The sequence below is a fragment of the Carassius gibelio genome, chromosome B23, assembly GCF_023724105.1.
Source record: "Carassius gibelio isolate Cgi1373 ecotype wild population from Czech Republic chromosome B23, carGib1.2-hapl.c, whole genome shotgun sequence".
Lineage (NCBI taxonomy): Eukaryota > Metazoa > Chordata > Actinopteri > Cypriniformes > Cyprinidae > Carassius > Carassius gibelio.
This window is the reverse complement of record NC_068418.1, coordinates 3,841,389-3,863,838: the sequence shown is the minus strand read 5'-3', so window position 1 is coordinate 3,863,838 and position 22,450 is coordinate 3,841,389. Positions and strand designations below refer to the sequence as shown.

At 43.6% G+C, this 22,450-nt stretch overlaps 2 non-coding genes and 3 pseudogenes across 2 annotated transcripts; all 5 read left to right on the top strand.

Annotated features, from left to right (window-relative positions):
• The first annotated feature begins 5,344 nt into the window (after positions 1-5,344).
• Positions 5,345-5,521, top strand: LOC128012673 (uncharacterized; annotated as a pseudogene).
• A 373-nt stretch (positions 5,522-5,894) lies between these two features.
• Positions 5,895-6,058, top strand: LOC128012421 (U1 spliceosomal RNA). The gene has a single exon (XR_008182944.1). It is a non-coding gene; the product is annotated as a U1 spliceosomal RNA (small nuclear RNA).
• A 7,169-nt stretch (positions 6,059-13,227) lies between these two features.
• LOC128012649 (uncharacterized) lies at positions 13,228-13,429 on the top strand (annotated as a pseudogene).
• A 374-nt stretch (positions 13,430-13,803) lies between these two features.
• LOC128012395 (U1 spliceosomal RNA) lies at positions 13,804-13,967 on the top strand. The gene has a single exon (XR_008182918.1). It is a non-coding gene; the product is annotated as a U1 spliceosomal RNA (small nuclear RNA).
• A 4,585-nt stretch (positions 13,968-18,552) lies between these two features.
• LOC128012690 (uncharacterized) lies at positions 18,553-18,792 on the top strand (annotated as a pseudogene).
• Positions 18,793-22,450: the final 3,658 nt, after the last annotated feature.

Here is a 22,450-nt window from a genome sequence, read left to right as displayed (position 1 = left end):
TTTTATTTATTTTCGTTTCAGAATGGGGAGTTCAGTCACATGTGAGATATGTGTTGTGCGCCTGTAAAACAAAGTCACTTACGCTCTTGAAAAATCAGACCCTGGTAGGTAGTTTAGTTCGAACATAGCGCAGACCTTACTTTGAAAGTAGATTGGACTGACTGCAGCCTAGCTGTAACTGTCTCCGTGTTGTTTGGTTGTTTCAGATTGGCTCGTCGCTCTGACGAAATTTTCAGGTATTTTGCAAAAACTTCTAGGTTTTAATCCTGCTGATTTAAATTGCATTCTAACCCTGCCTTTTAACAAAGGCTTCGATGTGAGTTTTAAAAATGCAGCACTGTTAAATGAGTTCTGGCAGCGCTTTGACACACACAAGACCCAGTTTTCCATGTTTAAAGTTGAGAAACTAACTGATAACACACAAAAAATGGTTATCGTTAGAATGTTCAATGAGACTGTGAATGGAGAAGACATTTGCACATGGCTGGGTAGATTTTGCACTGTAAGGGGCCAGGCTATGAAGGTTTATGATGAAGACGGTATTTGGAATTGTTCCTGGAGGGTCCCCATTAAGCAATGGGAAGACCCACAGGGCTTCCAAGGTCTGAGGCATTTACCACAAATGATAGTTCTGGGAGAAAACAGGGGCTACATCCACTACCAGGGAATGCCCAAACTCTGCCGGCGATGTGGGGAGTTTGGGCATCTTGTTGAAGCATGCCAGAAACTCTTTTGTAACAAGTGTAGAGAAATTGGACATTCCTTTGAAGAATGTCCAAATGGCAGAAAATGTAATCTTTGTGGAGACTTGTCTCATCTCTACAGAGATTGCCCCAAATCGTTTGCCAACAAAGTTAAATCAGACAAAATGGCGGTTGAGGAGCGAGTACAACAGGCCAATGAGGAGGTGGAGCTAAATTCAAATCTCCCGCCAAACCCTGGGGTTGGTGGAGAGAAAATGGATAACAGAGGTAAGGAGAGAGGGGGGGCGGAGCAAACTTCAAATTTCCCGCCAAACCACACTATTGGAGCAGACGGAAATGAGGAGATGGAACTCCACCAATCCCTAATAGAGAAAGAAACGGAGTCAAATGAACAGAGCAAGGAGGAGGATAGTGAACAAGAACAGGAAAAGGTAGTGGAGGAGAAACAAGAGATAGAGGTAAGTAATGATCTTCCAGGAGTTATATTGAGAGGGAAAAAAAGGATTGCCCGATCTCCCATTGAGGAGAAGAATGAGAAAAGAGATAGAGTGGGATTGCGATCAGATTCCTTCTCATCAGGGGATCTGAACCGGCTTTTCCCACTCAGTTCCCCAAACGAAATATCTTTCTTGTCAATAGAACTCCAAACATCAACCCCTAGGGCTAGCTCAAGGGGGAAACAGCTTCAATCTCCGGATTCCCCAAATAGGGGAAAAGAAGAAGAGCTGATTTCACAAGATACAGATATCTTTTTTAATTGAAATTTTAGTTATTTATGTCTTCTAAAATGTTGTATTTATCATTTTTAACTGTTTTTATCATGACACTCACACTCTCCACCTTAAATGTAAGAAGTGTGAGGTCACAGTTGAGAGCTCAAATGGTTTTATCTTTTTTACAAACCCAAAATAGCGATATCCTGCTTTTACAAGAATGTGCTTTACCTTTTATGTCCAATTATAGGAGATGGGAAGAACAATGGCCCCATGTATCTGTGTGGAGTGGATCAAATTTTAACAGAGCCGATGGAGTAGCCATTTTAATAAAAAATCCTCAGCTCTTGGTGAAGGGTAGCACAGTGGTGAGAGATGGGAGAGCTCTTTTAATAAATCTGTCCTTCTTAGGACATGATTTTAATATTTTAAATATGTATGCTTTTACAGATAAAAATGAAAGGAACGACCTTTTAGAAGACGTGCAGTCCCACCTTTTAGGAAAGACCCCATTTATTTTAGCAGGGGATTTTAATTGCATTATAAGTAAAAATGATAGAAAAGGGGAGAGAGAGGATTTTAAAATGGATAAAACGTCAATTTTACTACAGAACATTATAAAGGATTTTAAATTGACTGACTGTTTTAGAACCATGCATCCTGGGGAAAAAGGATTCACCTGGTTTAGTGGTGATGGCACTAAAGCCTCCCGCATAGACTATATCTTTACGCGAGACCTTACACCAGTGGATGCTAAACTAATGCCCGTTTTCTTTTCAGATCACACTATGCTTTCTTGCACCCTTTCTTTTCCCACAGGTGTGACGACAGGTGGAGGGATATGGAAACTGAACTGCTCCCTGCTGGAAGACCCAGAGATCACAACATACTACAGGGAGCAGTACAGCCAATGGCAGACTTTACAAGACTTTTACGATTCACGAGCACAGTGGTGGGAGATGGTAAAGGCAAAGACCAAGACTTTTTTTAGATGGGCAGGGAAAAAGAAAAAATTAAAAGGAAAAAGACGAATGGTGGGACTGCAAAAGAGGCTACAACGTTACTTTTATCTTCTTAGCCAGGGTTTTGATTTTAACGAAGAAATTAAGGAAGTTAAGAAAGACATGTCAGAATTAGCGGAGGTTAAAAGTAGAGGTGTTCTCTTCAGGAGCAAAGAAAGGGAAATAGAGGAAGGCGAGAAATGCAGCAGATACTTTTTTAAGAAAGTTATTGATGGAGGTAGAGCAATATTTAAATTAAGAAATAAAGAAGGAGAAACAATGACAGACACAAAGGATATTTTATCAGTAATATAAAGCTTTTATGAAGAACTCTATGAAGAAAAGGCAAGTGACAACAGCATTTTGAGCGAAATTTTAACAAGCATAGAGAAAACAATAAATGGAAATACCAGTCTGACAAAGGATTTTAACATTTCTGAGATAGACAAAAGTATTCAAAAATTCAAAAAAGGGAAAACTCCTGGAGTTGATGGACTCCCTCTTGAATTTTATTTGACCTTTTGGGACATTTTAAGACAAGACTTACTGGCTGTTTTTAATGACTTTGACAAGATCGACCAGCTCCCTGACAGTTTTAGGATAAGAATAATGACCCTACTACACAAAAAAGATGACAAGACAGATTTAAAAAACTGGCGTCCTATAACCCTTTTAAACTTTGATTGTAAACTTTTTAGTAAACTTTTAACAACACGAATGTCAACAGTTTTAGCAGATCTGATCCACCCGGATCAAGCCTGCGCCGTCCCTGGGAGAAAGATCACAGACAGCCTCGTACTGATAAGAGACGCCATCTGTTATGCGAGAGACAGAAATATTCGGCTGATAGTTTTAAATTTAGACTTTGAAAAAGCATTCGACCGAGTCTCGCACCACTACTTGTTTCAAGTTTTGGAAAAAATGGGGTTTCCCAGGAGGTTTTTAGCTTGGGTGGGATTGCTGTATAAAGACATAACCAGCAAAATCCTAGTTAACGGGAATCTCTCAAAAGCGATAAATATATGCAGCGGCGTCCGTCAGGGCTGTCCGTTATCTCCTCTCCTGTATGTGGCTTGCATTGAACCCCTAGCGCAGGTATTGAGAAGGGATACATGGATCAGTGGACTGACTATACCCGGGACTGGAGGACTGACTGCAAAGACTGTTTTATATATGGATGATGTCAACCTTTTATGTACTGACATTTTATCAACACAGAGGACTATGGACCTGACAGACTGGTTTGGGAAAGCATCGGGAGCCAGACTGAACCGAGATAAAACACAAGCACAGTTTTACGGTCCCTGGAAACCTAGTGAGCTCGCTGGACTGGACTCTACTTTTAAAAGGACAGAGTTAAAAATACTGGGCATTAAGTTTGACAGAGACGGGGGAGGGAGTGGAAATTGGCATGAAGTGATGGTTAAAGTGCGGAAAAAACTAGGTTTCTGAGGACTGAGACGTTTGACATTTGAAGGAAAGGTTTTAATCATAAAAGCTGTGATTTTACCCCTGTTTTTATTGCTGTGTTCTGTTTTCTTTCCCCCCAGACTCTTTCTTGTATCTCTGGAACGTGCAATGTTTTATTTTCTATGGGGGTCTAAGTGGGAGCGACTCAAAAGAGCAACCATGAAGAAAGCACCCCAAAATGGAGGAAAAGGAGTGCCAGACCCCTACTTGTTTTTAGGAGCTTTTTATACTGCACTACATATAAAATATGCCCGAACCCCATCCAAACAAGACAAAACAGGAGCCATGACCCGGTTTTGGATGGGGTCCTACTTAAGAACCCAAAACATTGTACAGACAGACTTGACAATGCCAGTTGCCTTTGACCAACCCCCAGCATACACACACATAAAGAAATTTTTAAAGAAATTTAATTTGGAAAAAGAAAGTGTGACTGTTTTAACCAATCATCGCTCTATACTCTCTCTTGTGCAGGAACGGGAATAGGTGTGTCCAGTACGCGGGCTCACTCTAGGTGAAGCCCAAAACGTTTGGCGGAATGTATCCCACTCAGCTCTTCACAACCGACACCGAGACCTGGCTTGGATGGTTGCCCATGAGATCCTCCCGGTCAGGGCCGTGATGCACTCCCGAGGCATGTCAAAGAACCCCACCTGCCCGCGGTCCGGATGTGGCGCCCCCGAGACCGTGAGGCACGCCTTATGGGAGTGCAGCGCTGTGAGGGACCTGTGGGCGACAGCTGGCCCCCAGCAATTCCCGTACCTACCAGTAGGGGGGGTCCCAGACTACCCAATGGGGAGAGGAGGGGTGAGCCAAAAACAAATGCCAGCAAAAACACCCCCTAAGCTATGGCTTACCATCCTCTGCATCAAAGACGCCATATGGACCTCCAGAAACCTACTGGTAGGGAAGCGCATGCAGGGGTCCCTGCACGCCACCATCCAGCTAGCCAAATCAAGGCTGCACGAGTACACCGCATGTCGCCATTCGGATGTGGAGGGTCAGAGCTACACGGGAAAGGTCCCCATAGCCACGAGCCCTGACTGCCCGTAGATGCCCCCAAACACCTGAAGTGGGACAGCGGTGCCTCGGTTTAAGAGGATCTCCTCTGGGCCCAGAAGGGTCAGGTCTCTGGGACTGGTTTTGAGGAACTGAGCTGATGGTTGAATCTCTTTTCTTTAAAGGACATACCCGTTTTTGCACAACAGAAGAGAAAGTTTTTAAACCTGTCTTTTGATTTTAATAACACTGTTTTTTATTTTTTATTTTCTCTAGCACCACAGACACACAACAACAACAAAAAAACACACTCAATACAAAATGTTTTTATTTGTGTATTAATTAATTAAAAAATTTTCCTGTGCATCAAACAACAACAACAAAAAAACAACAACCATTGTATAATGTGTTTTAACAAAACAAATGTGTGCATGTAACCAAAATGTATTGTGACAATAAAATTTTTCAAAAGAAAAAAAAATCTGTTCTTATCAGTTTAATATCTGATACGTCCCTCATCCGGGGACTAAATATTAAATGGATTTTTAGATCACGGAGCTGGAGCCGGGGCTTGCTCCGTCCACTCCATGCATCGGCCTGGTATTGCAGTGTCTCCAGGAACGGTGTGCTTTCCCTTTTTGGGGATTGCCGTTTTTGGGTCGAATAGCAGAACAAGGAATGAGAGCTGCCGTTGCAGATGCTGTGGTTTATTGCAAACTTTTTTCCCGATGTGTCCTCCTGGGGTCTTGGACTCTTCCACTAACGATGCACCCACCTGAGGTCTTGAAGTCTTTCACAGACGAGGTGATGCATCGAATCAGGTGTGTTTGTTTAAAGAGAGTCATCTAAAACTGGCGTTGGGAAGCACCGGCCCATGAGCTTGGCAGTTTCCAGGCCAGTAATGGAAGGCACCCGTCCTTCCTCTCCTGGAGGGGGGGCGGAGGGCTAACCGTTGGTGAGGATGGTAGAGATGCAAATCAGACCTCTGGCTGACCGCCTGGGCCTTCATACTTACCTGGCAGGGGAGACACCATGATCAAGAAGGCGGTTCACCCAGGGCGAGGCTTGTCCATTGCACTCCAGCCATGCTGACCCCTGCGAATTCCCCAAATGCGAGAATCTCGACTGCATAATTTATGGTAGTGGGGGACTGCGTTCGCGCTCTCCCCCGAAATTGTTGGTGAAACAAAGCAGAAGAGGTTTTTACAGTTTTTTATTTATTTTCGTTTCAGAATGGGGAGTTCAGTCACATGCGAGATATGTGTTGTGCGCCTGTAAAACAAAGTCACTTACGCTCTTGAAAAATCGGACCCTGGTGGGTAGTTTAGTTCGAACATAGCGCAGACCTTACTTTGAAAGTAGATTGGACTGACTGCAGCCTAGCTGTAACTGTCTCCGTGTTGTTTGGTTGTCCTTTTTTTCGATTCGTATTAATTTTGTTGTCGCTTACAGCGACACCTAGTGGCCTGTCGCTGCGCCCTTTTTCACCTGGCCTCGGACTGAGCCCCTGCACAGGTGTGCCGATTTGGGTGAAGGGATCTCACTCCTTCCCGGAGTTATAGCCATTCGAGCCACCTCGGACACGCCACCTTAGCACGTTTTGAGGTCCCCTCGCCAAGGTGAATGGAAATTTCCTCTTTTTTTGGATGATTATTGACAGTCAGACTCCAGAGAAGCTTTCTGTGCTGATTTGGGTGGGACTGGGCCAAATACCTGGCGCTAGGTTGCAAAAGAAGGTTTTCGACAAAATCCAAAATACCTGAAAATTTCGTCAGAGCGACGAGCCAATCTGAGACCTGCGTCTCGTTCGGCTCGAGCCAAGGATTCCGATGACATAAGGCACGTGGCTCTGCGACCAACCGTTTGGGAGTTACGAGCGATGCCGTACTTTCCATCGCTGCAGTTCCACCGTCAGGCCGATCGGGACAAGGCCTGGTGACGTTGCAGACAGGGGAGGGTACTACCATCCCGCAGTGTTTCGGGTGTTTTCATCTTTGTTTGATTGTCTTTTTACATTACATTTTCCCTATTTTTCAGCTTACGGCGCCACCTACTGGCCTGTCGCCGCGCCCCTTTTCACCTGGCCTCGGACTGAGCCCCTGCACAGGTGTGCCGATTTGGGTGAAGGGATCTCACTCCTTCCCGGAGTTATAGCCATTCGAGCCACCTCGGACACGCCACCTTAGCACGTTTTGAGGTCCCCTCGCCAAGGTGAATGGAAATTTCCTCTTTTTTTGGATGATTATTGACAGTCAGACTCCAGAGAAGCTTTCTGTGCTGATTTGGGTGGGACTGGGCCAAATACCTGGCGCTAGGTTGCAAAAGAAGGTTTTCGACAAAATCCAAAATACCCGAAAATTTCGTAGAGCGACGAGCCAATCTGAGACCTGCGTCTCGTTCGGCTCGAGCCAAGGATTCCGATGACATAAGGCACGTGGCTCTGCGACCAACCGTTTGGGAGTTACGAGCCATGCCGTACTTTCTGTCAGGCCGATCGGGACGAGGCCCGGTGACGTTGTAGACAGGGGAGGCTACCAGGCTACCCAGCGTTTTTAGGTCTCCCAAAACTTACCAAAGCCGAGATGGGCATCGCCGTGTCCGGCTTCCTCCCTGCTGCGTCTTAGCAGCATCGCTTCTCGGCCTTTTGGCTAAGATCAGGGGGACGTGGTCGCGATCATCTTCTCTGGAAGGAAATAGACTATTACTGGGCAGTGGTTATAGTCTTTCCGGACTGGGATATATTTTGGACTTCACCTGTGAACAGCATTTTTTCTGTTTTTCTTCTTTCTTCAGGTTCTTTTCCAGCTCGCCTAGGAAGGAGAAAAACACTAGCATTCACAGGTAAAGTGCCCTTTTTATTTATTTAATTTGCTCTTTTATTATTTATTGTCCTTTTAAAAGTTTAGTTATTTATTCTTTCAGTCTTTTAGACATTTATTGGCTGTTGTACGTATTTTAATGGGCTGTTGGTGCCTCCACCATGTCGGCTGCTCGTGCCGGCGTGCGGAGGCACCACAGCGTGCGTTTTATGTTAAAAAAAAATGATGATGGAACGTTAATGGTGATGTCCAGACTTGATTTCTCACGGAAACTCGTACAAAAGGTTTTAGGATTTTCTGCAAATGATGTAAATTGCTTATTGACTCTTCCCCAGAACCGTGGTTTTGATTTGAGTTTTAAAAGCGCTGCGCTGCTAAATGTTTTCTGGTCTCGTTTGGAAGCGGTAAAAGCCAGTCTCTGCATGTTCACAGTTGAAAAACTGACAGACAATTCCCTGAAAGTGGTAATTGTTCGAATGTTTAATGAAACTGTGAGTGGAGATGACATAGCGATATGGTTGGCGAGATTTTGCTCTGTTCGGGGCCAGCCAGTCAAGGTTTTAGACGAGGACGGCATCTGGAATGGCGCGTGGAGAGTTCCCATTAAACAATGGGAGGATCCACACGGCTTCCAGGGCTTAAGTCAGATTCCTTCTATGATTGTGCTGGGAGAAAACAGAGGCTACATTCATTATCAGGGGATGCCCAAACTGTGCCGTAAATGCAGCCGGTTTGGACACCTCATAGAGGCATGTCAGGAAACAGTTTGTGGTAAGTGCAAAGAAATTGGCCACATCTATGAAGAATGTACCAATTGCAGAAAGTGCAATCTTTGTGGTGAATCCAACCATCTCTACAGAGACTGCCCTAAATCTTTTGCCAACATATTAAAAGCAAAAATGGCTGCCACAAAAAACCAAACAAGTGAAAAAGAGGTGGTCCCTGAGGTTTTGGAGGGAATTTTGAATACCCAACCAAGCCCAGGGACTGGTCGAGACGGAGCGGAAGGGGCGTGTCAAGGGGCGGAGTCACACGCGGGTAACGGTCGGGAGGAGGAGACTCCGCCCATCCAATTAGGAAAGCAAAACGTGAGTATGGAAATGGATAAAGAAAGTGAAGAGGAGAAAGAGTCAGATGAATTGACCCCCTCCTCTTTGGAAACTGTACCCGATCTAGACACCGAGCAAAACACTTCAAGCAGTATAGGCGGAATAACTCTAGATTGGTTACCTAATGCTCAGTTGCAGAAAAGACCTGCGGGGTCTCCTTTGTGTCAAACAGAGGAGAAAAAGTTGAGGTCCACCAGCTCAAGTAATGAGGAGGGAGACAGGGTGTGGCCCTCAGCCTCCCCGAATGAGGTTTCGTTTCTGCAAATACAGCTAAGAACATCATCGCCAAAGGAGCCGCAAGAGATTTTCTCTGCGGATCCTAAGGCGGTGGACACCTCCGCTCCTGAACCCAATATTATCACTAGTAAAGAGGAGCGGGTGTCACAAGAGATTTTTTGATTTAAATGAACTTTGTAGTCTTTTAAATAAAATGTTTTAGTTCCTTTTTAAGCTCATGCCTTTTTTACCTAATTTATTCACCATGGCCCTCACAATTTCAACAATAAATGTAAGAAGTGTAAGGTCCATGGTCAGAGCACATACTATTTTATCCTTTTTAAAATCTCAAAAGTCAGATGTCTTTTTACTACAAGAGTGTGCCTTACCCTTTTTATCTAGTTACAGGAGGTGGGAGGAGTTATGGACGCCGGGACCCTCCATATGGAGCGGGTCTAATTTTAACAAAAATGATGGAGTGGCGATTTTAATAAATAACCCTCACATCCTGGTGAAGGGGAGCACGGTGGTAAGAGATGGGCGGGCTATTTTAGCGAATATGACTTTTTTAGATAGAGATTTTAAGGTTTTAAATGTGTACGGTTTTACAGGTAAAAACGATAGGTATGAGCTTTTAGAGGAACTGCAGTCCCACATGCTGGGGAGGGTACCATTAGTGGTAGGGGGAGATTTTAACTGCGTTTTAGCCAAAACTGATAGGAAGAGGGTGGGGGCAGATTTTAGGTTTGACAAGACATCAGTTTTAATGCAAAGTTTAGTTAAGGATTTTAAATTAACTGACTGTTTTAAGACTTTGCATCCAAGAGAGGTGGGCTACACCTGGGTCAGTGGTGATGGCACCAATGCCTCTCGCATTGATTACATTTTCGTACGCGATTGCCTGCCGACTGATGCTATATTAACACCCCTATTCTTTTCCGATCACGTTATGCTGTCTTGCACTATTTCCTTCACCACAAAATTGACGGTAGGGGGAGGGATCTGGAAACTGAATTGCTCCCTTTTGCAGGATGAGGAGATAGTTAGTGACTACAGGGAGCAATTCAGTCAATGGCAGACCCTCCAAGACTTTTTCAATTCACGTGCACAATGGTGGGAGATGGTGAAACACCGGACGAGACTGTTTTTTAGAAAGAAAGGGATTGGAAAAAAGAACAAAGAAAAGAGACGCATGTTGGGACTGCAAAAAAGATTGCAAAGGTATTTCAAGTTTGTGAATGGAGGGTTTGATTTTAATGAAGAATTAAATGAGGTTAAAAAAGAAATGGCTGATTTGGAAAAACAAAGAAACAAAGGGTTGATTTTAAGAAGTAAGGAACAAGATCTGGAGGAAGGTGAAAAATGCACAAGGTACTTTTTTAAGAGGATTTTAACAAATAAAGGGGTAATCACTGAATTAAAAAAGGGGGAGAAGGAAGCCAGAAATACAGAAGAGATATTAGAAGAAGTAGAAACATTTTATACAGATTTATACAACAAAAAAGAGATAACAGAGGAAGCCATAGAAAATATTTTGGGAAATTTAGAAAAGAAAATTGATAATGAGTGTGCTATTTTAACCCAAGATTTTACTCTTTTAGAGCTTACAAAATGTATGAAGGATTTTAAAACTGGTAAGTCGCCGGGAAGTGATGGCCTTCCCGTGGAATTTTATTCAAAATTTTGGGACATTTTAGCACCAGAACTTTTAATGGTTTTTAAGGACTTTGACAGACTGGACCGACTCCCTGACAGTTTTAGACTAGGAATTGTTTCACTTTTGCATAAAAAAGGAGATAGAACAGATTTAAAAACGTGGAGACCAATCAGCCTTTTAAATTTGGATTGCAAACTTTTTAGCAAGCTTTTAGCTAAACGCATGTCCCTGTTTTTAAAGGATGTGATCCACCCGGATCAAGCATGTGCTGTGCCCGGGAAGAGGATCACGGACAGTCTGATATTGATCCGAGACACCATCTGTTTTGCGAGAGACAGAAACATTGGCCTAATAGTGGTAAATTTAGATTTTGAAAAAGCTTTTGATCGGGTCTCGCACCAGTACCTTTTGCAGGTACTGGAGAAAATGGGCTTCCCAGGGAGGTTTTTAGCATGGGTGGGATTGCTGTATAATGATATAACCAGCAAAATTCTTGTAAATGGGCATTTAACAAAAGCTGTTAACATTCACAGCGGCGTCCGTCAAGGGTGCCCGTTATCCCCGCTCTTGTATGTGGCATGCATTGAGCCACTGGCACAGCTTTTGAGAAGGGACCAACGGATCGCAGGATTTAAGCTACCAGGAGGTTTGATAGCAAAATGTGTTTTATACATGGACGATGTGACAATTTTAACGACTGACTTTTTATCTGTCCGAAGAGCTTTGGAACTTACAGATTCTTATGGACGGGCCTCTGGCTCCAAATTAAACAGAAACAAGTCAGAGGCCCAGCTCTTCGGACAGTGGGGCGACATAGACGTGGGAGGACTGGAAGTGACTCTAAGAAATGATAATATAAAAATTCTAGGCATAAAATTTGATAGGGAGGGGGGTGGACAAGGTAATTGGACCAATGCTTTAGGGAAAGTAAGACAGCGACTGGGTTTGTGGGGACTAAGGACTTTGACGATGGAGGGAAAGATTTTAGTTTTTAAAGCTGTGATTTTACCTCTGTTTTTATTGTTGTGCTCTGTTTTTACCCCCCCCCCAGGTCCTTCATTTTAGCAGTGGAACGTGCTGTCTTTTATTTTCTCTGGGGATCCAGGTGGGAGAGAATAAAGAGAGAAACAGTCAAGAAAAGAAAGGAAAACGGAGGCAAAGGACTGCCAGACCTTAGCCTTTTTTTAGGGAGTTATTTTACAGGATTACATTTTAAGTATGCCACGGCCCCATCCAGTGATAAGACCGCAGCAATAGTGAAGTTTTGGATGGGGTCGTATTTACGCTACCTAAAAATTTTAACCGTAGATCTTAGAACTCCAGTGTCTTTTAACTTGCCAAAAGAATATGCATTTATTAAATTTTTTTTAAAGAAACATGACCTAGAACGAGAAAATGTGGACATTTTAAAAGACCATAAAAAGATTATCTCTGTTGTGCAGGACCGGGAGAAGGTGAGCCCAGTTCCAGGGCTAACTGAGAGCGAATCCAAAACAGTGTGGAGAAACGCAGCCCACCCCGCTCTTTGGAACCGGCAAAAAGACCTGATGTGGATGGTGGCCCATGAGATCCTACCAACCAGGGCGGTTATGCACTCCCGCGGCATGGCCGCCAACGCAAAGTGCCCACGGCTCGGGTGTAATCAGGAAGAGACCGTGCGGCACGTCCTCTGGGAGTGCGGTGCTGCACGGGACCGGTGGACCGCGACCGGCCCCCTGGTTTTCCCATGCCTGCCAGCGGGTGGGGTCCAGATGGACTATAATCTTGCCGTCCTAGGGGTGGGCCGGAGGATAAAGGATTTAACATCAAAACAGTTCACAACACTCTGGTTCACCCTGAATGCTATAAAGCATGCAATCTGGACTGCCAGAAACCTGCTGGTGGGGAAACGGGTGATGGTGCCCCTCCAAGCCACTGTAAAGATGGTGGAGAACATGCTGCAGGGGCACCGCGCCCAATCATTCAGAGCGGGGGCCGGGGTTGCCACAGAGAGAGTCCCGGCCACCACCGACCCTGGTTGCCCGTAGATGTACCTTCACCACTTCCGGCTACGGGAGCAGCGGGCCAGAGGGTACGGATCTCCTCTGGGTCACTGAAGCTGGGTCTGATTGCCTGGGATCGAAGAGAGGGAGAGGCCCAAATTGAAAATTTACCTCCCCGATCAAGCACAATAGACAACCCTTTTTTTTTTTTTTTTTTTTTTTGTGTGTTACATAGTTTTATTTTGGCTTTTAAAACACACTGAAAGCACTTTAAAGGAAAATAAAAATGTATGTAAAAGAACAATTAAACAATGTGTAACCTTATAACCCTTTTTTTTTTTTTTTTTTTTTTTTTTTTTTCTCTTATGGTCATTTTAAGTACATTGTCTGTATCTTAACATAAGGCATGTCTTGGAGATCCAGGATTTTAGTTGTGTGTTAACCGTCATTGGAACGATTGTTTTTTAATTTTTTATTTTATTTAATTTTATTTTATCACTCATACCTGCATGTGAACATATATGTTGTATTCTATCTATTACTTGACGTACTGTTGTACCACTTTTGATTAAATATCAATAAAACCAGTCAAAAGAAAGAAAAAAATCTGTTCTTATCAGTTTAATATCTGATACGTCCCCCATCCGGGGACTACATATTAAATGGATTTTTAGATCACGGAGCTGGAGCCGGGGCTTGCTCCGTCCACTCCATGCATCGGCCTGGTATTGCAGTGTCTCCAGGAACGGTGTGCTTTCCCTTTTTGGGGATTGCCATTTATTGTGTCGAATAGCAGAACAAGGAATGAGAGCTGCCATTGCAGATGCTGTGGTTTATTGCAAACTTTTTTCCTGATGTGTCCTCCTGGGGTCTTGGACTCTTCCACTAACGATGCACCCACCTGAGGTCTTGAAGTCTTTCACAGACGAGGTGGTGCATCGAATCAGGTGTGTTTGTTTAAAGAGAGTCATCTAAAACTGGCGTTGGGAAGCACCGGCCCATGAGCTTGGCAGTTTCCAGGCCAGTAACGGAAGGCACCCGTCCTTCCTTTCCTGGAGCGGGGGCGGAGGGCTAACCGTTGGTGAGGATGGTAGAGATGCAAATCAGACCTCTGGCTGACCGCCTGGGCCTTCATACTTACCTGGCAGGGGAGACACCATGATCAAGAAGGCGGTTCACCCAGGGCGAGGCTTGTCCATTGCACTCCGGCCATGCTGACCCCTGCGAATTCCCCAAATGCGGGAATCTCGACTGCATAATTTATGGTAGTGGGGGACTGCGTTCGCGCTCTCCCCTGAAATTGTTGGTGAAACAAAGCAGAAGAGGTTTTTACAGTTTTTTATTTATTTCCGTTTCAGAATGGGGAGTTCTGTCACATGCGAGATACGTGTTGTGCGCCTGTGAAACAAAGTCACTTACGCTCTTGAAAAATCAGACCCTGGTGGGTAGTTTAGTTCGAACATAGCGCAGACCTTACTTTGAAAGTAGATTGGACTGACTGCAGCCTAGCTGTATCTGTCTCCATGTTGTTTGTTTGTCCTTTTTTTCGATTCGTATTAATTTTGTTGTCGCTTACAGCGCCACCTAGTGGCCTGTCGCCGCGCCCTTTTTCACCTGGCCTCGGACTGAGCCCCTGCACAGGTGTGCCGATTTGGGTGAAGGGATCTCACTCCTTCCCGGAGTTATAGCCATTCGAGCCACCTCGGACACGCCACCTTAGCACGTTTTGAGGTCCCCTCGCCAAGGTGAATGGAAATTTCCTCTTTTTTTGGATGATTATTGACAGTCAGACTCCAGAGAAGCTTTCTGTGCTGATTTGGGTGGGACTGGGCCAAATACCTGGCGCTAGGTTGCAAAAGAAGGTTTTCGACAAAATCCAAAATACCCGAAAATTTCGTCAGAGCGACGAGCCAATCTGAGACCTGCGTCTCGTTCGGCTCGAGCCAAGGATTCCGATGACATAAGGCACGTGGCTCTGCGACCAACCGTTTGGGAGTTACGAGCGATGCCGTACTTTCCGTCGCTGCAGTTCCACCGTCAGGCCGATCGGGACAAGGCCCGGTGACGTTGCAGACAGGGGAGGGTACTACGATCCCGCAGTGTTTCGGGTGTTTTCATCTTTGTTTGATTGTCTTTTTACTAGTGCTGTCAAAATTAGCGCGTTAACGCATTCGATTAATTTGAAATATTTAACGCGTTAAAAAAAAATAACGCAATTAACGCGGTTGCAGTTTTTTTATTTCCAGTTGTGGCCTATGTATGTTCAACGTGCAAAGAAATATGGATAAGACCAAGGAAGGACTTTTAGACGGAAAGTTTCAGTATAAAACTCTGCCGGATTACTCTTCAGTCTGCCACAAGAAACATTACTCTTCATTTAGTCTGCCACAAGAAACAGCAACATTAAAATCATGAACTCAAATGTCATTGTTTAAAAAAAAAAAAAAACAATGACTGTAACAGTGCGTAAATCAGACCTTTCTGTAACGCTAACGTTAATAAGCTTAGACGAAAATAACGAAATAATTGTGTAGCGGAGTATTTTTTGTACACAGTGCCGCGAACTGTCAATCACTCCTGTGCGCGTGCATCACTGTCCTCCTCGCAGCTGCAGCAACTTGCGCTCTCTCTCTTCATCAAGCTTTAAAACAAAAAGGGGACAAAAAGATCATATTGTCTTTGTGCATAGGCTATAGATTAATTAGATAAATTAATATCTAAATTTGTGCCTTGCCGTCTACGGTATTTTTTTTAGAACTTAGAAAAAAGATGCTGCAGCCAATGAGCAGCCAGCGGGGGCTGCAGGACGACTCAACCTCCGCAGACAGTTTTTAATGTTTATCAGACAATAAATACTCAAGATTTTGCTTTAGTATAACTCACAACGAGTTTCACACACCTTCTCCGGCCACTTTGAGTTGTTGACACTTAACAGTGGGAAAAGCGACACATGCGCTATTCACTTGTGTAACTTAAGGGTGAATGGGTAATGTAGTTTCTGCTCTGGGTGGGATGAATTAGGAAGCTTGCATTGTGAAGGGCGCTCTGAAAAGCGGCAGTGCAGGTAAAAGATTAAAACCTCTATTAAAACAGATGTCCAAATGAGCGTACCGGTACGCTACAAGCACGTTCTGGGCGCACGGAGAGGTGGCGGCAGGGGCGTAGCAACCGGGGGGGACGGGGGGGACACGTCCCCCGCACTTTTAGAAACAGGTGATTCTGACCCCTGCTAAATTTTTTTTTTTTTTTTTTTTTTTTTTTAGAATCCAGCGTGAATATTTCCTGTAGTGTTCTCTGATTTTTTACTTAGATTTGAGTGAAGTAACATTCAGCCAATCACAGAGCGAATCATCTCCTGGGCGCGTCTGCTATGAGCTTCAAATCTCTTGTTGCTCTTCTGAATTTTCGTTCGTTCGTTCACTTTGCTATTAGGCCGTCTGGGATAAAATGCACCCCAGAAAAAAGCAAAGGACGATTACATCCTTTTTTCAAACACACACTGTAAGTATGTTACAGTATGTCGCGATGACACGAATCGCGCGATAAAGTTTTCATGTTATGATTTAACCTATTGAACCCGTATGGACCTCGTCACGTCGCGCCGGATTCAGTGTGTCAAATGCTCTCCTAATTGTCACTTTGGATAAAAGCGTCTGCTAAATAAGACGTAACAATGTTATTGGTTTCTGCTGTCTTTTGTTTGTCTACGTGCTGCTCGGGGAGTAAAATTATCATTTCACAATAAATCATATTTGTTTTGCAACGAATATCTTAAAATACTTTATCAAATTTTATTCTTTTAATTCATAACTGTTACTTTATGTCCTAACTAGTCTGTAGGAAAGGCAGGCTGTGACGTCACTGGCAGAGAGAGGGGGCAGTTGCTCAACCTCTCCAGAATGTGTACAGGTGAGATTTGTATAAAAAAAAGCAGATTGACTATCTTAAGCTGTGGTAGGGAACTTTTGACGCTCTAGCGGTTAATAAACAGAACTGCTTGCGTCTTGCGGAAGAACATCGTAGCCGGAACTACTTCTCTCTGTTTATGTCTATGAAGAATCACAAAGGTACTGGGTTACTCCGCCGCGATACCCCCGAAGCAATCTAAAATAGTCCGAATATAAACACTTATTATAGGTGCACCCTAGTGGTTTTCCAAAAACACGGTTTGGAAAATGGATTCATGGTGTACTTGCTTATTATATAAATTTTTCTACATTTTGAACACAAACAAAGTTACGGACCGCAGCTCTGATTGGTTGTTTTTTACCGGGAGTGATGTATTTCTGCAAATGGCAATAGGACCACTGGGAGGAGCCAGAGGAGCTTGATTTTTTCACAGATCATCTGTCTCATATTTTTCATAAAATGTATGTTTGTATAAAATTACTGTAGATGTAATCTGTATACTCATTTAACACCTGTTTTTGTCCAACTGTAAAAAAAAAAAAAGTTATTGTTCAAATGTAGTGCAACTGAAATATTGTAAATATCATAAAATATCTTTATTTCATAAAAAATAAAAAAAAAATTATAGATGGTCTCCCATTGGTCTCAAAGTCCTGCAGTATTTTTAAATTTTGAGTATGATTTAACAAAAATAGGTTCCTGTAAGCTATCATGTCATGTTCCCAAATTTGAAAAAGTAAAATGCCAATTGGTATTCTATTTAGAATTTATTATGAACATCAGCTTTGGGTCAAATCACCATACAGCTGTCCCCCCCACTTTTAAAATGGCTGCTACGCCCCTGGGTGGCGGTACGCTCAAGAGCTATATTTGGAAGTGGCGGTACTGAGTACCGGTGCGTACTGGCCCACTTAAAGCACTGGCAATGACTATACTTTGGAATTTTTTTGCAGTCCACTTAGAATTCAACATGGAAATCATTTTTGTTTTTTATTGGCATTGATTGTTTTGAAATTCAAATGGTACTTACATGCCTGTGTTTTTATTTCTGTAATAAATATGGCTTTCAAGCCAACAGTTAATTTGCAGGATATTGATGGTTTATTGCAGGTATGTTGTTTACATGAGAAAATCTGTGTTACAAGTTAAACAAAAATTCCAATAAACAATCATATTTTGAATTTAAATAGTTTCTTTGTCTTGAGTTTACATTAATTATTTACATTTTACATTTACATATCCAAAAAGTTTCAGTCTTTTAATTGCGATTAATCGCGATTAATCGCGATTAATTTGAAAAAATTGTGCGATTAATTAGTTAATTTTTTTTAATCGATTGACAGCACTACTTTTTACATTACATTTTCACTATTTTTCAGCTTACGGCGCCACCTACTGGCCTGTCGCCGCGCCCCTTTTCACCTGGCCTCGGACTGAGCCCCTGCACAGGTGTGCCGATTTGGGTGAAGGGATCTCACTCCTTCCCGGAGTTATAGCCATTCGAGCCACCTCGGACACGCCACCTTAGCACGTTTTGAGGTCCCCTCGCCAAGGTGAATGGAAATTTCCTCTTTTTTTGGATGATTATTGACAGTCAGACTCCAGAGAAGCTTTCTGTGCTGATTTGGGTGGGACTGGGCCAAATACCTGGCGCTAGGTTGCAAAAGAAGGTTTTCGACAAAATCCAAAATACCCGAAAATTTCTGTCAGAGCGACGAGCCAATCTGAGACCTGCGTCTCGTTCGGCTCGAGCCAAGGATTCCGATGACATAAGGCACGTGGCTCTGCGACCAACCGTTTGGGAGTTACGAGCGATGCCGTACTTTCCGTCAGGCCGATCGGGACGAGGCCCGGTGACGTTGTAGACAGGGGAGGCTACCACCATCCCCCAGCGTTTTTAGGTCTCCCAAAACTTACCAAAGCCGAGATGGGCATCGCCGTGTCCGGCTTCCTCCCTGCTGCGTCTTAGCAGCATCGCTTCTCGGCCTTTTGGCTAAGATCAAGTGTAGTATCTGTTCTTATCATTTTAATAAAGAATCCTCAGCTCTTGGTGAAGGGTAGCACAGTGGTGAGAGATGGGAGAGCTCTTTTAATAAATCTGTCCTTCTTAGGACATGATTTTAATATTTTAAATATGTATGCTTTTACAGATAAAAATGAAAGGAACGACCTTTTAGAAGACGTGCAGTCCCACCTTTTAGGAAAGATCCCATTTATTTTAGCAGGGGATTTTAATTGCATTTTAAGTAAAAATGATAGAAAAGGGGAGAGAGAGGATTTTAAAATGGATAAAACGTCAATTTTACTACAGAACATTATAAAGGATTTTAAATTGACTGACTGTTTTAGGACCATGCATCCTGGGGAAAAAGGATTCACCTGGTTTAGTGGTGATGGCACTAAAGCCTCCCGTATAGACTATATCTTTACGCGAGACCTTACACCAGTGGATGCTAAACTAATGCCCGTTTTCTTTTCAGACCACGCTATGCTTTCTTGCACCCTTTCTTTTCCCACAGGTGTGACGACAGGTGGAGGGATATGGAAACTGAACTGCTCCCTGCTGGAAGACCCAGAGATCACAACATACTACAGGGAGCAGTACAGCCAATGGCAGACTTTACAAGACTTTTATGATTCACGAGCACAGTGGTGGGAGATGGTAAAGGCAAAGACCAAGACTTTTTTTAGATGGGCAGGGAAAAAGAAAAAATTAAAAGAAAAAAGACGAATGGTGGGACTGCAAAAGAGGCTACAACGTTACTTTTATCTTCTTAGCCAGGGTTTTGATTTTAACGAAGAAATTAAGGAAGTTAAGAAAGACATGTCAGAATTAGCGGAGGTTAAAAGTAGAGGTGTTCTCTTCAGGAGCAAAGAAAGGGAAATAGAGGAAGGCGAGAAATGCAGCAGATACTTTTTTAAGAAAGTTATTGATGGAGGTAGAGCAATATTTAAATTAAGAAATAAAGAAGGAGAAACAATGACAGACACAAAGGATATTTTATCAGTAATATAAAGCTTTTATGAAGAACTCTATGAAGAAAAGGCAAGTGACAACAGCATTTTGAGCGAAATTTTAACAAGCATAGAGAAAACAATAAATGGAAATACCAGTCTGACAAAGGATTTTAACATTTCTGAGATAGACAAAAGTATTCAAAAATTCAAAAAAGGGAAAACTCCTGGAGTTGATGGACTCCCTCTTGAATTTTATTTGACCTTTTGGGACATTTTAAGACAAGACTTACTGGCTGTTTTTAATGACTTTGACAAGATCGACCAGCTCCCTGACAGTTTTAGGATAGGAATAATGACCCTACTACACAAAAAAGATGACAAGACAGATTTAAAAAACTGGCGTCCTATAACCCTTTTAAACTTTGATTGTAAACTTTTTAGTAAACTTTTAACAACACGAATGTCAACAGTTTTAGCAGATCTGATCCACCCGGATCAAGCCTGCGCCGTCCCTGGGAGAAAGATCACAGACAGCCTCGTACTGATAAGAGACGCCATCTGTTATGCGAGAGACAGAAATATTCGGCTGATAGTTTTAAATTTAGACTTTGAAAAAGCATTCGACCGAGTCTCGCACCACTACTTGTTTCAAGTTTTGGAAAAAATGGGGTTTCCCAGGAGGTTCTTAGCTTGGGTGGGATTGCTGTATAAAGACATAACCAGCAAAATCCTAGTTAACGGGAATCTCTCAAAAGCGATAAATATATGCAGCGGCGTCCGTCAGGGCTGTCCGTTATCTCCTCTCCTGTATGTGGCTTGCATCGAACCCCTAGCGCAGGTATTGAGAAGGGATACATGGATCAGTGGACTGACTATACCCGGGACTGGAGGACTGACTGCAAAGACTGTTTTATATATGGATGATGTCAACCTTTTATGTACTGACGTTTTATCAACACAGAGGACTATGGACCTGACAGACTGGTTTGGGAAAGCATCGGGAGCCAGACTGAACCGAGATAAAACACAAGCACAGTTTTACGGTCCCTGGAAACCTAGTGAGCTCGCTGGACTGGACACTACTTTTAAAAGGACAGAGTTAAAATTACTGGGTATTAAGTTTGACAGAGACGGGGGAGGGAGTGGAAATTGGCATGACGTGATGGTTAAAGTGCGGAAAAAACTAGGTTTCTGGGGACTGAGACGTTTGACATTTGAAGGAAAGGTTTTAATCATAAAAGCTGTGATTTTACCCCTGTTTTTATTGCTGTGTTCTGTTTTCTTTCCCCCCAGACTCTTCCTTGTATCTCTGGAACGTGCAATGTTTTATTTTTTATGGGGGTCTAAGTGGGAGCGACTCAAAAGAGCAACCATGAAGAAAGCACCCCAAAATGGAGGAAAAGGAGTGCCAGACCCCTACTTGTTTTTAGGAGCTTTTTATACTGCACTACATATAAAATATGCCCGAACCCCATCCAAACAAGACAAAACAGGAGCCATGACCCGGTTTTGGATGGGGTCCTACTTAAGAACCCAAAATATTGTACAGACAGACTTGACAATGCCAGTTGCCTTTGACCAACCCCCAGCATACACACACATAAAGAACTTTTTAAAGAAATTTAATTTGGAAAAAGAAAGTGTGACTGTTTTAACCAATCATCGCTCTATACTCTCTCTTGTGCAGGAACGGGAACAAGTGTGTCCAGTACGCGGGCTCACTCTAGGTGAAGCCCAAAACGTTTGGCGGAATGTGTCCCACTCAGCTCTTCACAACCGACACCGAGACCTGGCTTGGATGGTTGCCCATGAGATCCTCCCGGTCAGGGCCGTGATGCACTCCCGAGGCATGTCAAAGAACCCCATCTGCCCGCGGTCCGGATGTGGCGCCCCCGAGACCGTGAGGCACGCCTTATGGGAGTGCAGCGCTGTGAGGGACCTGTGGGCGACAGCTGGCCCCCAGCAATTCCCGTACCTACCAGTAGGGGGGGTCCCAGACTACCCAATGGGGAGAGGAGGGGTGAGCCAAAAACATATGCCAGCAAAAACACCCCCTAAGCTATGGATTACCATCCTCTGCATCCAAGACGCCATATGGACCTCCAGAAACCTACTGGTAGGGAAGCGCATGCAGGGGTCCCTGCACGCCACCATCCAGCTAGCCAAATCAAGGCTGCAGGAGTACACCGCATGTCGCCATTCGGATGTGGAGGGTCAGAGCTACACGGGAAAGGTCCCCATAGCCACGAGCCCTGACTGCCCGTAGATGCCCCCAAACACCTGAAGTGGGACAGCGGTGCCTCGGTTTAAGAGGATCTCCTCTGGGCCCAGAAGGGTCAGGCCTCTGGGACTGGTTTTGAGGAACTGAGCTGATGGTTTAATCTTTTTTCTTTAAAGGACATACCCGTTTTTGTACAACAGAAGAGAACGTTTTTAAACCTGTCTTTTGATTTTAATAACACTGTTTTTAATTTTTTTATTTTAATTTTTTTTAACCGTTTGGGAGTTACGAGCGATGCCGTACTTTCCGTCGCTGCAGTTCCACCGTCAGGCCGATCGGGACAAGGCCCGGTGACGTTGCAGACAGGGGAGGGTACTACGATCCCGCAGTGTTTCGGGTGTTTTCATCTTTGTTTGATTGTCTTTTTACTAGTGCTGTCAAAATTAGCGCGTTAACGCATTCGATTAATTTGAAATATTTAACGCGTTAAAAAAAAATAACGCAATTAACGCGGTTGCAGTTTTTTTATTTCCAGTTGTGGCCTATGTATGTTCAACGTGCAAAGAAATATGGATAAGACCAAGGAAGGACTTTTAGACGGAAAGTTTCAGTATAAAACTCTGCCGGATTACTCTTCAGTCTGCCACAAGAAACATTACTCTTCATTTAGTCTGCCACAAGAAACAGCAACA